Consider the following 16,736-nt stretch of genomic DNA (forward strand, 5'->3'; position numbering starts at 1 on the left):
TTCCTTTCCCATTAATTTCCAACTATTCCGTTTTCTCCAGCCCCAGAGCTGTTTATCCTTGCTGTGAGTTCCTCAGCAGGCTGATTCACCCCTTGGGTTGTGCCAGCTCGTGTGAGGGAGCCCAGAGCTCGCCAGCTGGCAGCCCCTGCAGAAGCAGATGAGCTGGCCTGGAGAAGGACTGAGGTCAGGCTGGCTGGAAGAGCTGCTCAGTTACCATTTCTCCAGGGTTTTCTCCAGTCGTGGGGCTGGGCGAGAACTTGGAGAGGATTTAAAGTACCTCTGCAAGAGATCCAAGAGAGGAAGGATAGTTTGATGGGGAAAGTGCTAACTTCGGATTTGGGAGAGCTAAATTCAGTCCCTTCCAGTGCCACTTAGCCCCTCTGTCCTTCATTTCTTGCTCTTCTTCAGGGATAATGCTACTCCTAGGAATTAAAGACAGTGCTCAACTTGGCATAGCGGCTGTGTAAATCCCCAAAGACAGTCTAGCGCTGGGCAAAGCCATGGTCTGTTGCATGATGGAAAGGTCTGTCAAACACAAGTCTTCTGCTGACTCCAGTTGCGAGATTCCTGCTGACGTAGGGAAGGGGCAGCAATGGGCCCATTTCTTTTTACCTCTGCACTCCTTCCAGGCCTTCCCTCTGCCTTGTGTTCACACTCCACTCCAGTTTCATGGAGGTAGGTTTTAGGGATGAAGTTGGGATCAAACACAACTTGTTAGACAGATTTTCTTATTGTTGTTATTTCTTTTTGGGAGATGGAAGTCTTGCCTGGAAGGAACTATAGGACAGTGAAAATCCTGTTACCCAACATGTAGCGTACCCAGCTGTTACACAAGACAGAAAAACATTCAATCAATGAAAGTATTTTGCTCCTGCCAAGGCATGGGAGTGTGAATCCCTGGAGAAGTGGGTGAGGATGTGATGACCCCGTGGGGGAGGTGTCCTCACCCTCCCCGTGCAGAGGAGTCCCCCCTGCAGAGCTCTGTTAGCTGCTGTGAGCTCTCTTTGAGCCTTTTCCCTCTTTTCTGCACATTTCCTCTCCCAGAAGCTCCTTCTGTCTGTATAACTGACCTTCCACACCTCTCGCTTTTTCCATTCACCCCGTTCCTCAGCTCAGTAGCACCCACCCAACTCCCCTTTGTAAAATACGGTCTCTTCTGCACTTGGAGTAAAGCCCTCCTGTGGAGGGGACAGCAGAGATCACCTTTAAGATCTTGGCGTTCATATGACAGTTCAATGGCAAGAGAGCCGGAGGCTGTACGAGGACTTGGAAAGAGGCAGCTTGTTTTTCTCCTCTAGCATATGTCTGTGTGGGAAGGAGGGCACTGATCCACAAACAGTCTGCTGGCGGTTTTGTGTGCTCCAGGCAGGGTTCGCAGGCTGCGCCGAGGACTTCTGGCCCAAATTGTGTCTCCGAAGAGGTCGACGCGGGCGCTGTGGCAGACGCTGCCATTGTTTTGTTCCCAATGCATGTAGGACAGTGGCCAACCCATCCTCTGATCCTGCTGGGGACTCCCTACCCTTCTCCAAATACGCAGACCGGCACGGCATCCCAAGTCCTGCACCCCAAGTCCTGCACGGCGTCCCAAGGCCAGTGCATTTGGCAGACGGAGCCCGGAGCCCCCCGGCTGCCAGAGGAGCAGAGCTGGGAGGGGTGCCCTGGGGTGCAGCAAGTGCAATGGGTCCTTTCCCTCCCGGCATCAGGGCATCGGTGCTGGGAACAGAAATGCATGAGACAAAAGGTACACTTGGAATAGGGCTGGCAGGGCCACCTCCCAGGGGCTCAACAGCCTGGGTCAAAGCCAACTGTCCTTAGTTGTGGAAAACACCCACCAGAGTTGAAGGAAGTTCACTGACTCAGTGAGTGGAGCTCCTGCCAGGCCGATATCATAACCAAGACCCACGTCTGTGCCCCCATAGTCAAGTTATCTCAATTTTCTTCTCTATATGATGTCCATTTAATTTTTAGACAGGGGCTCAGTGACGTTTCCCTCTACCTCTTTCCAGGGAAGCCCCTCTTTTTAAGAGTCGGACTAATGCACTGTGTGTCTGGGAGCTGTATAATCCCTTGTACTGTAGGAAAAAGATTTTATCTGCTTTGCTTTCTTTCAATTGATCTTTCCTTATTTTCTCCTTATCTGAGCTCCTCAATCCTATGTCAAAAGCATCGCACCATACAACTCTTATTGCTGCCAATACTAGAATCCATGTTGTAGAGACCTCCCCCTTTCCCTCAACAACATTATGTTTACTGTTTTTCCTCTAATTCTTGCCACACCGAGTATATGCCAAGGTTGACTGTCAGGACACTCTGTTGCTGATAATATTCAGTATATCATTTGTGGATGTCCCATTATTGGAACTATTCAAGGCCAGGCTGGATGGGGCTTTGAGCAAGCTAATCTAGTGGAAGGTGTCCCTGCCCATGGCAGGGGGGTTGGATTAGATGATCTTTAAATGTCCCTTCCAACCCAAACCGTTCTATGGTTCTGGGATTACATGATTTCAGTATTGTTCTCAAGGGATTTTTCAGTCTCCTGGTAGAATATTCCTGTTGGATTTGATTGTCCCTTAACTTCACAGTTTCCCTATGAAAGGTACAAAAAACAGCTTTTTTTTTTTTTTTTAAGCTCCCATTGCATTTATTCCTGTTTGTGCAGAATATACATGAGCAGTTAACAAGAAGAGTTATTAAAAGCTCCTGGATGCAACATTTCTTCTGAATGGCCAAAAAAGGGCTTTTTTTCTCCTCTACAGGAGAATTTTTTTTTTCTTCTGGAGGAGCTTGTTAGAAATGTTATCCTGAGCTTCCTTATCCCCAGGCTGAGTTACATCTCTGCTTGAGAGTGTCCCTCAAGATCACCCCCAAAATGCTACCGCTGAGTTTTACTCTAGAGAAAAGTGGAGAGATCACAGCCTTACACTGCAGTGACAGATGTACCAAAGTCTTTACCATGTCTGCAGAAGACAGGACACGCGGTGATCGGATGAAATTACAGAGAAGTTTTAGTTTAGGCATTTCTAACGGTGAAGATAAGCTTGGTAATAGATTGCATGGGGAAGCTGAGGATTTTCCATCATTAGAGGCTTTGCGAACAAGTTGGGCAAACCCCTATCAGGGATGGCTTGGGAGAGGATCCTGTCCGCGGGCAAGGCAATGCAGTAGCCAAACTCCCAAGGTCTGTTCCAGCCCTGCTTTTTATGATTTTATTGTACAGCCTGACTGGTGAGCTCTCAGGGCATGCTGGAAGGTCTGTGGATGCTGAAAGGCTTTCCCTTTCGGGGCAGGTCTCTCCAGCAGTATACTGAGTGGTGTATTTTTTAATATGCATTTTTAAATGAGTTGAGTACGCAGGTCAGACTCCCAGGGTACAAATTTTTAAAATCTGAAATCCCTAATGGGATGAACTATTATTTCTAGACTTAGGTAATAGACTGGTAGCACAGCAGAAAGTTGCCTGGCACTGCAAAAACACTGGTGACTGGGATAAATCATTTATAACTGTTTCATATTTGTCGAATTCACTCCCAGTGACTAGGCACAGTGTGGAACTCTGAAATGCAGGCAATACTGGAAAATTTTCTATTATTTCTTCACTTTTTTGTTTTTCTATGTAGCTGAACTGACGTTCTGCAGATCGCTCACGGTCACCATATGTGCTGTCTTGCAGATGCAAGCAACATGGTGCTCAGCATTTGTGGACCAGGGCTGTTTCTCATCACAGGTGGCTTCACCTGAAAGGACAGTCCACAGGCAGTCTGCTGGGAGGGTGGAGAGTCCAGATGCCTGTGCTGACTCTGGGCAGCTCTTTCTGCCCCGCGCACCCTGTTGCTTCAGTTTCTTTGCTGGATGGCAATGCAGACTTTCCAACATTGAGTAATACCAGAATACATCTTATCTAGGGGGCTAGTTGCGGTTAGAGGCAATTTTCCTCAAGTACTCACACACGCTCTGCTGTACAGCTGGGATGTTTGGAGAGGGTAAAAAGAAAAGCTCACAAACACGACTGAGTCAACATTTGTTTTTTGAATGTTAATGAACGTCTGCGGGGCAATTCTCCTGCTTTGTGCTCTGCAGCTCTTGCTCTGCTGAAGGAGTTCTCCTTTCCCTGGTTGCTATCATGAGCAGCACCTCCAGGACAGCAGCTTGTCCTGAGGGTCAGCACCGAGGGCACCAAACTTCCCTGATGGCATAGAGAAATCACAGGGAAAATTGATTGCTGTAGGGATTTGGTACCTAAATAGCTTTGGGGACCAGCCTGAGTGAAGTCGATGGTTTCAGTTTAGCGAAGGCAGCACTAGGGTGGTGCTGTTAATTTTGAAGCACTGCATTGGCAATCCCTGGAAAAGCATTAGCATTCTTATTGTGAGTGAAATATTTCAAAAATTTATATGATCAGCTGAAAGCTCTGGCGATAAAAATACATGAACTTAATGTGGAAAATGTCATTCCTGTATTTGTTCTTGGGACTTTGAGCTTTTACGGTGCAGGACAGTCTGGACCTTTCCTTGACAGGTTGGAAACTACAGGGTTTGGTGAGCAAAAGCTGAGATCCTCATACATGCACTTGGCTCTAATAGCCATGCCCTTAAGATCAGTATCTGCTATCATGAGTCTTGCCATGAAACCTGTAGCTGTGGCGTGTAGGCAATGAGGTGTCCCTCAGCCCGGGCATCTCCGGGCTGGCAAGATGCAGATTGCTACAGCCAGGCCTGCAATGACCTGTGGGCAGCATCACCCTGGGCTGCTGGACCACAGGGATGTGCCAGCCTTTAAACCAGCCGACAAAACAAACGTTGTGGATGCTGATGGCTGGAGGTGGAATGCAATCAAACCCTTCAATTACACCTCAGTGATTTAATCAGCTCCCTGCCAAATGCTGGCTGGGTGTCCTGTGCTACTACACAAATACAGTAATTACTGCTGTGCACCATTTCGCAATGAAATATAATTTACCTGAATTAGAAAACACCATTCTGCTGTCAGCTGTCTGCAACCCCTCAAAAGGCACCTGCGTGGGCAAGGTGTCTCTTTGAGAGTGCCACTGCTGTGCTTGAACAAAACAGTTTCTGTTCTGGAGTATTAAGTCATTTCTTTTTTGTTTATGAGATTAGGAAGTGTTGGGAGCAGTTTTCTGGATAAAGCTCTGGCTGAACTGAGCCCTTATACACCAGAGGATCTGACTTGAAGGGGGGAAAAAAGGAACCATACAAATAGCCAATGCACAAAACCAAAAACAAGAGCTGACTAAGGCAGTTTTCGTTGCGCACAGCCCTGGAAACACAGATGTGTTTCAATGAGCGCGATTTGAGAGGGGATGAACTCATCTGGAAGCCTTGTTTTTTCCTTTCTGCTCCTCCACCCACCGGCCACCCCCAAGAAAACAGCGACTGCCACCACTCCAGCCCCGCAAGCGCTCCTTCCTAAATGCTCCCTTTCCCTTCTTTTCCTTTCTCCATGCCCAGGGGCTGTCTACAAGGACACAAGCCTTTCGGTTTCTGCCTGCGCCTCCGAGGCTGATGGGATGGGGATGCTGAGGTGCCACAACCCCAGCCCTCTCGAGTTGCCCCCAAGCAATCAGGAGGCACCTAAAGCTGCTCCTTGCCACGGGGTCCTTGGTGCGGATCCCATGCGGTTGATGCTGGCCGGAGAAAGGGGTAGATCCAGGTCCAGGAGCAAGGTCTTCTCCCCGCTTTCTCCTCCTGCAGCTGCAGCTAAGCAGCACTTTGACAGGGAAGCAGGGAGAGACAGCGAAGGGCACCGCGCTCTTCTCCAGTGGCTCAGGGATCCTGTATGCTGAAATATCTTGGAAATCTTTCCTCCTCCAGCAGATGCAGTTAGGGTGGACCAGTATTCTGGGGGCTTTTTGGTGTTGGGGGAGGAATAGGACATAGATGGAGCCACAGGTGGCACAATGGCTTGTGCATCATTTCCTTAGGAAACCAGGCTAAAAATACAAAGCAGAGTAAACATGAAGTAAGAAGTGTGACACACTGGGGAAGTAAGGACAGAATAGGAGAAGTACCTAAAATAAAAGCAATCTGGAAATAATAAGGGCAGAAGTGATGAGTTTCAGCACAGAAAGAAGTCCATTTTCTTTAAGCAGATGGAAGTCTGGTGCTGCATTAGGAAGGTACCTGCTGCTGCAGTTGGAGTGGGTATCGATCACAGACACAGCGCACCGGCACTGTGAACCCAGGGGACCTGGGATCGTCTTGGGCTCTGTATGAAGATGAAGGGCCAAATACTTTCCTCCTCTCCCTACAGCTCGTCTGTGAAACTGGGAGCTGCTGCATAAAAATTCTCCCACTGCCAGTGTAGGAATGCCCAGGTCACCCTGTGGGAGGATGGCAGGCAGGATTTGGTTTTACCACTGAAAGCATTTCATGCACACTGGCACTAAACAGAGTATATTTTTATTTTTATTTCCTTTTACTGGGAATAGGCAAGATTCATCCCACTCACCGAATCCAGAGAGTGCTCTGTTCACCGCCCTTGTGTTACCTTCCTACAGGGTCAACAGCCCTCTTGGTGCAGCCAGACACGTGAGGACCAAGTGGATCAGAAAAAGGGGAAAAACATCTAAATGCTCCTACGGATTTATTCATGACAATGGATTTCATTATTACATTATCTCCCCGACTCCCCACCCCCCTCCTCCACAAAACGGGCAATCGCATCTCAGATCTCAGCAATAATCGCTGCGCCATGCTGACAAACACAGCAAAGAAACGACGTTTGTTGAGAGCTAAGAAAGCTTTGCAAACATTGTCGATTAACCAGATCTCCCAGCTTGTGAACGGAGGGTGAGTTCAACTGGAGGTGATGGGGAAATATCCCAGAAAAAAAAAGAAAAAAAAAAAAAAGATTAGGCATTATAATATGCTTTTTGTTGTTGTGTTCTTATTTGAGACACAGTGTCTCTGCTTGCCTCGACGGCATTCATGAAGTATAATCTTCACATTTGCATGAAGGACTTTGACTTTGCTTGTTTGAAACAGCAAATGGTGCAGACGTGCCCAGGGGTGATGGAGGCTCAGCGCTGGGCTTCGAGCAGGAGTCTCTGCCGGCACGAGGCACACGCTCCTCCCGGGCGGGCAGCACCTCCCGCGCTTCCAGCTGCCTTCGTGTCCTCATGGAGCACAACACGCTAACACCAACAGACCCGTGCTTTTACAAAACAAACCCTAAAACTGCCCGTGGCCACGTGCAGGTCTGGCGCAGCCGTGCCGCTCGTGCCCTGTCCCACCGCGGTGCCAGGGGCCAGGCTCCCCGGGGAGGCACCGGCCCTTGCTCCACCAAAGAGCTTACACCTAAGGAGCTTACACCGCAGCGCGATGCCGCACCAGGAGCAGGGGTTTAGGTTAGGGAGCAGGCACTGCGTGGGGCCCGGAGACTTCCTGAGCTTCGGTGGGGTCATTTTGTTGTCCCTTTCCACTCGGTGGCTGTTATTTCCCCATCCCATCTCTTGCACCCTGGTTTCTTAACACCCTGCTGCATCCCTCTGACTTCGGCTCCCTTGATCCCCCCCGTCCCCTCACCTCTGGTGCCTGGGACTTCCTGAGGTACTGGGTTCCGTGCTGCAAAAAGAGCTAAAAATAGTAAATGTGGGCAGAGATGCCATCCACAGCTCCCTGAACCCCAACAGCTGATGGCTGTGGGGGGATTTAGCTTCTTGCATAAGCGACACAAGTGTCTTTGGCCATGTGTCGGCCCCTCCTGTCACCTCCTGCCATCTCGTGCCACCTCCTGCGGGCAGCCCTGCCTGCCAGCACAGAGACTTGTTCGTGCCACATGCAGCACCTCCCCTTGCATGCTTCTCTAAGCAATGGGATGAAAATGGGGGGAATCACCAAGCTTATGGTGCTTGGGCACTTTGTGATGCTTCATAAACTGCTTAGAAGGGCTATGAGGGAGAGTTTGTTTCTTTCTTTGTGAATGGGGTATCTGCTGTTACGGGAACCTGCTCAAACCACAGATCCATCCTAAAGTGTATTTCACTGTAGGAAGCCAGTATAACTAAACTGCGAAAAGGCTGATTTCCAGCTGACCTAATAATGACTATCCTTTCAGAAACAATGAAGAAAAGGTAAAATTTTTCACTGATGGACCAAGTCAGTAAAACTGGCTTGCTCAGGAAGTACATTGCAGACTAAGAGGTTTTGATGGGATATCACCCCCTTTTTTAATCAAATGTACTTTCCAAAGAAATTCCAGGTTTTCAGCTAAACAGAAGCTTTCACAGAAAGTACTTGCTTAAAAATTGTGGTTTTTTTCCTTAAAAAATCAGTGCCTGAAAAACAAAATATTCTGATAAAAAGCCTAATGATTTCAATTTGGAGATGATGACTTGATACATTAGGATTGTTTCAATTTGATTGCCAAACAGCCCTTGGTTTTCTCTATAACCCGAGCTTCCAAAGAGCACTTTGAGTGTACGTTTTGATGCAGTGATAGGGAAAACTTTGATGCCTCCTAGGTGATGTAGCCCAAGGGAGGCAACTGAGAAGAGCTCGAGGCATTCAATTTCCCACTAACCTAAAAACTTTCAGTTTTCATCCACACATGCCACACATCAAATAATTTTTGAAATTTCTCCCTATTTTTCACTCCTCCCTAAGATTTCCAGGAACCTAAATCATTTAGTAGAAATGAGCCTAAGGATATGTTACTCTTCTGTTGTTCAGAAGTCTAAGTGGAATGAGATGTTGGTCTTATTTTCTTACACCATCAACAGGTAAACCAGGAACAGCTCTGCAAGCTCAGACCAAAGGTTTAATTGCTCCTTCTCCAGTCATTTTCTGGTGCTTCACAGCAGAAGTCATCTTTTTTGAACAGCAAAAAATAGCACTGGCTTACTCCGGCTAATGGATGTTGCCTCTTCTTCACCAGTATTTTGAAGACGAATCTGACTTGCTCGCCCTTGTCTGATTTTCTGCCTCAGGCTGTCACTGTTAGTGGTTATTAGAGGCAGGACAGGAGGAGGGCTGGATCTGCCCCCTGCCCTGGCAGTGCCATTACTACATCCTTGCTCTCCACCCCTCAGTGTGGTGTGTCGGTTCATGTCCCATGGGGAGCTCGATCCCAGCAAACGATGCCGTGATCTTGTGAACATCACCATGGTTGTGTCTCCTCAGCCACGGACAGCAGCTGATGACAGTTTTCTGTAGCATCATTCATTCTTCCACAGATCAACAGCTTCCCAGACTTCTGTCAGGTAACAATGATAAAAGAGGAAAGTTGCTGAACATGTGCTACCACCTTCCCAAATTATTTCCAAGGAGGGTGTGCTGTCCAAAGGGAGTAGAAGGGAAGGGGGTAATGTGCCTGGGGAAGCAGCCCTTGAGTTGCTCTCTCTTGGCCTCCATTGAACATCTTAATTTCTGGGGCTCCAGGGAAGGTGCAGCTCTAGCGCTAGGAGCTGGTGGGACTGAGCTGGCTCTCCTCTTCACATCCCCTCCAATTCGATGCACACTTGCATCTCTGCTGGAGCACACATGCATGTAGAAAGCAACAATCCCACACGACCGAGAGGTTCATAAAAGCATTTTCAGGGGAGAAATACCAGCTACTTTCCCTGTTGTACAGACCAGAGACTGAAGCAGGGAGATAGGGGAGCAACCCACTCCTTCTCAAATGGTTGAGATGGTCAAAATAGCCCCTTCTTCTACCATAAAGAAGTTTAGAGGTAGAAACTTAGACAGTGGGAGGAGGCGGAAGGGAGAGCAGCTGCGCTGCTACTGAGCGCACCCACGGATCAGGGCAGGAGGCAGATGAGGAGGGGAGCAGATGAAGGACAGGTTTAGCTGTTTTCCAACTCATGCCAAAGCACCAGCATGCTCTGTTTCAGGGGTCTGCCTGGTGAAAGGGCTGATGACATCCCCACTTTCCAAAGCAGGGGGTGCCGGGCTAGGTGGTTAATGATCCTCAATGGCAAAGCGATGAAAGAGTCCCAGGACCTGAGCACACTTGTGAGATCTCTGGGTGATCCCAAATCTGTCTGTTGGGCCCAGGATTGTCACAAGAACACCCTGTCCCAAAATATTAAATTCATTTGGGAGAGAACTTCAAAAAGGGAGATGGTTTTCTCTAATGTGTTGAAGGTTTGATAGTGCCATGGCCACTGCTATTCAGCTGAGCAGAACTGCTGCTTTTTCCGTGCTTCCTTGCATGTCTCTGTCCTCCGTTGGGTCTTGGCACATGCACTGAACCTCTGAGGATGGGCACATGCTCATTTTCCATATAGAACCAAGCATGAGAGGATCCATACCCATGACCAAATACTCTGGAAAAAATAACTCTCACATCTGCTGCAGAGTAGAGGTAACAAGAATTTTATTTCAGATCTTCAAATATAATGCTGCCTGCAACATTAAGAATGCAGAAGACTATTTTATGAATTTATCCTCCACTCCTTTTAAAAATGTCCTTCTACACATCATCTTCCCCTTTGAAACAAATGGTCAGCAGCAATAAGATTTTTCACTGAAGCAGCAAAACTCCACACAAGGTCAGAACAATATCTGTGTTATTTACTCCAGTGTGAGTTATGATCTGCCTACTGCACACAACTTTTTCTGTGTTTCCCATTGATGCAAATCAAAAGCCTGTATTGTCTTTTTGCTGATTTTGTGCTTCACTCGCTCATTACACTAGGATTCATTTATTCTTTTTTATACATGTGTGTATTTCAATGTCACAAAAGAACCCATTTTGGAGTGAAAGATCTGACACTGTTTGTGGCTGAGGGCTCTGGTCTGTGCACTCCTGCTCAGGTACTGTGCAGTAAGCATATTTCAGTGGAAAATAAATGACTCCATCACACCCACAAAATGGAAGTAGCAGGTCTGGGAGGTTTATTAGTCCATAGGCTTTTAAAAACGTCTAATCCCTGGCCATAGACAACTGGGGAGAGGGAGCAGCAGGACCTCAGCAGGCACTGGGAGGAACGGTGGCAACGCGAGAGGCTGAAGCAAAGCCCCATCTGAGGCAGGGGACGTGGCGTGTCCCAGCCCACGCGCTGGTGGTCACTGCGCTGCGGCTGATGCAGGTGCCATCGCACACGAGGCGATTTTCTTTGCTTCGTACCTCTGCTTCCACCCAGGAGCTCCTGGGCAGCCTGAGGGAGGCAGCGGGACCTCGGGAAGGCAGATGGCAGGGATGCAGGGACAGGGTGGGAGGCACAGTGCCGAGCCCAGCAGCTCCTGCCCTGGCACAGGCAATTGGGAAAACAGCTCTTGGGACATCTCTGCTGACAGGGTGATACAACACGCGGGCCACTGTTGCTTCAGCCAGCAAAGCCTTAAGGGGGAAATTTCCCAAGGCATGGTGGTGATGGGACTGCCTAACGGCCTTTGGAAGTAAATCGATCCTTCAGGCACCGGGCTGTCTGTGGCAGTTTCTTGATAGAGTTTTTCAGTTTGAGGGATTAATTTCCTAATTATGTAATTTTCTGTTACATGATTTCAGCGAGACTCTGGCCATGTACTCAAAGTGAAGGCAGGCTCACACTTAGTAGGGTAAGTTGATGTAAATCTGTGCTTTGGTTCCATGTGCCTCAGCCTGCTTCAAACCTCTTATGTCTTAAACAAGTTGAATGATGGAGTGTTTTATATGCAGCATGACTCAGTACTGCAGGTCTGTCTCAGAGAAACCTCATCAGAGCCATCCAGAGCACCTATAATACTAAAGAGCAGAAGAAACAGTGGTTTTACACCATCAAAGCACTAAAGGACATCATCTGTAGGTGCTTACCAGTCTAACCTACCCTGCAGAGAATCCTTTTAATTTACCATCCACTCACTGAACTGGGAAAAATGGGGATTAGGCAAAGAACAGTAAAGTGGGGAGAGAGCTGATGAAACAGGAGATGGCAGAGGGTAGTCCTGTAAGACACAACATCTGCAGGGAGGAAGGTCATTAGGAGGGTTCCTTATAGAGGAGCCTTTGAACTGTTCTTATTGAATATTTCATTAATAATCTCAAAAATAGCAAAGGAAAGTGTTTATGAAATATCCTGATGTCATGATGTCAGAGGGGAGTGTTGATCAATAGCACAACATGAGTATCATTCAGGAAGATTAAAATCACCATGAGAACAGGAGCAAGAGAGGCAGAAATGTGATTATACAGAATTCAAGGTCCTACACTCAAAGAAAGGAAGGATCTTTGCAGTCTTCTACAAATTTCTCTGAATCAGCTGAAAATCACATACTAGGAGGAAAACATGAGTGTAGTAATCAACAGGAATAGGTCATAAACATAACAAGGCTATGAACAAGAGAAATAAGACTAGGATGTTACTGTTAGGGCACTTCCAGTAGAAAGGGAGAGATATTAATACCATCTGAGAAACAGTGTAGACTTCTGGCAAGTCATGTTCAAGAAAATAAAATCAAGTATGAGGAGGTGTAGAGGAAGGTTGCTGGGAAGCAGAAAGGAATTGAGACCCTTTTTTATGAGATGAGATCAAAAATGTAACCTTATTCAGCACGACTAGCAGTACAAAAGCCCTCTATAGATTCACTGGAGGTAAACATGGGATGGGGGCAAAAAGATCTACTGACTTTAAAGGAGAACATTGGCATAAGAACAAATGGGAATAAATTAACCACAGAGCTGGAAATGAAGTTTCTCCTCAGAGGCATGAAGTTTTGGAACAGCCTTCCAGGAGGAGGACTGAGCTCAAAAACACAACTGCTTTCAAGATGGAGTTAGTCCAGTCTCTGAAAGGGGTTATATGACATGGCTGCTCCTGATAGCTGGGGGAAGGCAGGGATTAGATTTGGTGAGCTAGAAACCCTACACTGCTACTGCAGAACTCATTGGCAATGCAACGGTTACAGCAATAACAACTCTGTTTCAGCAAAGCATAGCTGTGCACCCGTAGCAATGGGGCGCATGGGTAAAGAGCTTTACTGAGTGTGTGTCAACACAGTAAATGTGCTCCTCTGTGTCTGTCTGTCTGTCTTCTCTGATCCTGAGCAGCAGGGTGATTTTAACTTTAGGTTTCTTGCAAAAAGCTTCTTGCAAAAATTTTCCCCAATAACTGCCAGAAAGTGTTGCAAAAAGCATTGTCAAGAGCTGGCTGAGTGGTTCTTCCCCCAAATTCAGGTCACCAGAAATGTCATTGTAAAGGTGAGACAAAAGAAGTATAATTAGACTTAAGAAAGGATCACAAGCATTACTGATGCAGATTTAGCTAGGCAGGTAAATGACAACATAGGCATTTTACAACTGGAAGAATTAATGCTGCAGGCTGGGGGTCTTGTTCACAGAGGTAGTGATGAGACTTTATAAATAGGGGCTTTCGGCACAGCACTCCTCTTCGCATGACCCTACTAAGAGAACTACCGCTGAGAGCAGTTCAGGCAAGAAACAGTCCTGCTACTTCAGCTCTACTCATCTTGGGAATACGATTTAAAGCACTGCCCATGTGTAACAGCAAGGTTTGATTCAGATTAAAGACACATAAGTGAAACCCAAGGTAATGCCTACATCTTGTCAGCGGAGCAGCATTCCAGACTCTGCTGAGTTCACCAGTTCAGTTACCTCTTGACTTGGGAATCTGTTTGCTGCCCACATGCTGGAGGCAAGTACCTGCTGAGATACCTGAGTATAGCTGAGGCATCGCATGGTACCAGAAAACATGGGCGAGTAGAGATCTAATGGAAGAGTGTTGCTTTCTGGAGTAGCTTGTAGTGGTTGGGTGGGATGTGGCTACTGAGAGCACCTCAGGTCTCTATGTGTGGGCCACTGACTTGAACCCTCATCTCCACCAACTACAATGGGAGCTTAGAGACCCACCTTGTATATAGGCACCTTCAGTTAGAAGGGATCTAAGTGTCTTCACCTAAATTGAGCTGTCCAATAATCTGGATCTGACACCTACACAAAATATCACCGTGCAGAGCAGAGGAAGACAGATACTGGCCCATGGGCTTCGGAGAGAGAAATAAAGCCTGTAAAAATGCATATGGCCAGAAGATGACTCTAAATAAAGAGGGTTAGGCCTGTTAAGGTAGGTTTGATAATATTCAGAGGTGGACTGAGCCCACAGATTAAAGAGGTTTAAATGCAAACAGAAGTGAAAATCATGATATTCCTAGGAATCAGTTTTTACCATACTTAACTCAGTGGTCCCAGCAGTTGCAATTTTATCATGATTATCCCTGAATTCCAGTTTCATAAGTCCCAGCTCCCTGAGTCTTGGGAATCAGCTCCTGAGAGTGTCAGCTTCTGTTTTTAACAGTTAAGGGGGAAAAGCTTGAAAGTGTGACTTGAGCATATGCCAAAGATTTAGAAACAAAAAGTAAATAAAATGAATGCCAAATTTTAATGCTTGTTTTTATAAAAAACCTAAAACACTCTCTTTTTTAAAGCTAATCTCATGACTTTGGAGGCCTGGCTCATTATTCCTCAAAGCTTGATATTGGCAACACTGTTAACTCAGACACTCTTTCAAGAGGATTTGCGGAAATAGTCTGAAAGAGCTACAGTGTTCTGGAATAATGGGCCCCCGAGGAAAACCCAAGGAATGCTTATGCTCTGTAGAAAAGCTGGTAAATGGATAATGCTTGATCTCCTTCTTTCCAGATTAAAATAACAGAGGAGGGTCAACAAACACTGTCAGGAAGATGTGCCTGGACATGTGGGATGCAGAGTGCAAGTAAACAGGATAGCTGTCTTTGGAGCAGTTGAGCATACTGATACCACGTAAGCGGAGAGACAGCACTGATGGTCGCTGGTCTCCCGAGGGAGCGGGCGTTAGGGAGGAGGTGTGTCGAGCTGGGATGCAGGCAGAAAGCCTTTGGCAAAGGAGCACCCTTCCTCGTTTTACCTGCAAGCCTGGGTTTGACACATTCAGAGGCAAGGCAGAGACCGCCAGACATGTAGAAAGTTGTGTTCCCATCAATCTCCACTTTTCCTTTCCTTTGCCAGGCAGCTCTGTGGATCTCAAGGTGCTTATGAAGACCATATGCCTTCAGAAAGGATTTCTGTCTCGGGCATGTTATCGCAAGAGCTCCACAGAGACTGTACAAATGTCTGAAGCAAATCCTTTTCCAGTGCAGAAGATAGGGCTAGGACCTGTCATGGGCTGAGGGACATATTCAGCCTGTTTGGTCATATGGAGCCACAGCACTTGGCCGAGGAATGGCCCCCTCTCAGGTCTCCTTTTAAGCCTAATGTCCCTTGATGCAGCTTGTCCTTACCAACCACTTTCTTCTGCTCTGAAAGCCCACATACCAGATGCCGCTCGTCATCTGCCAACCAGCTGCGGAGCATATGGAGCCACAGAGCAAGAGAGAGGCTCCAGCCCTGCGCTGCAAATGCAAGAGACACAGCCCCTCTGAGACAGACAGTGGGGAGGGAGACGACAGCACGAGTCCTGCACTGAGTGCATGAGATTGCACGGGTCTAGTCATTGAAGGGTAGGAAGGTGGACGTTTGCTTCAGACCTGGAGCTGACTACTGCCACTGCAAATGGGGAGAGGCTGAGGAGACCATCTCCAACCCACGCAAGCATCCTGGGTTGCTTACTGCGGATCAGATGGGGAAAAGGGCTCGGGTTTGTTCCTTGGAGCAGCCAAGCCGCTGCACACAGCAATGAGCCTTCTCAACATGTCTGCACGGAGGACAAACCTGACACTTCTGAGTTTGTAGTTGAGCACTAAATGGAAAACAGAGACTGGGGAAGGTTTTTTTTCCACCTCTGGTTTTGTGGGGGAGAAAACTGTAAAATTTTGCTCAAAAGCAGTTTTGTGCCTGCAAACAGGATTTATTTTTATGAGATTTATTTTTAATTCTATCCAGATGTTTATTTATAAAATAATTTAGGACTTATATCCAAACAGACATCAAAGAAACCTTCTGGGAGTAGCACTGTCAGTAGCAAAGGGTTTTAATGATCCACGAGGCGAGTGAATAGGTTTGAGGAGTGTCAGAGTGCCTTGGGGGGAGCGCGTGCATGGATCCAATTAGGAACCCGTTCCGAGGTCACTCAGACACGGCAGGAAAGATGCCTCCTTTGGGAGCAGGATGCCAACTCTTACGCACAGTGTGATGTAGGGTATTGCAGAGCACACGTGCTTTCCCAAAGACAGTACCAAAAGAACTTCTGTCTTAAAGAGTGCCACGTAAGCTACCCACCATGGCAATTGCTTTGGGTCATTCCCAACCCTCGGAGGAGGAGTATGCCCCGGGCACGGCTCACAGGGAGCAGCTGCTGCCCCATGAGGGTGAAGTACCCATTTTGGTTTCCCAGACCTGGGGAGCGTGCTGCTGCCGGAGCCCCGTGCCAATGCGGAGCCAGGGCTGTGTCCTGCTGGGGGGAGCTGGAAGGGAACCGACAGTCCCGAGTCTTTCCTGTGATGTCCTTAATTCCCGTCTGTAAATCCCACCTCTCCTCGTAGGAGGTGCTGCTGTCCCCCAGCCTGAAGGCAGATGGACAAATCCTATTATCCCTGTGCAAATTGAATGGGACAAGTAGCGATGTGTTACCTTAGTATCTATTCACTTCACCTGCACACAAAAACCTGCAATGTTTTGCTTGCTGTTTTTTTTTTTCTTTCTTTTTTTAATGTGTAGTTACACTGTTTAAACTTTGTGTCTTTCTAAAATTGGTTTCTATCAAGCAGTGGTACACAGGTCTTTGTATCCTCAGTAAATTCTGGTAAGTCAATATAAACTAAGTCTCAGTTGCATAAGGTGTCTACTCCAGTTTAACGACATACGAG

This window comes from Aquila chrysaetos, chromosome 19 (assembly GCF_900496995.4).
Source record: "Aquila chrysaetos chrysaetos chromosome 19, bAquChr1.4, whole genome shotgun sequence".
Classification (NCBI taxonomy): Eukaryota; Metazoa; Chordata; class Aves; order Accipitriformes; family Accipitridae; genus Aquila; species Aquila chrysaetos.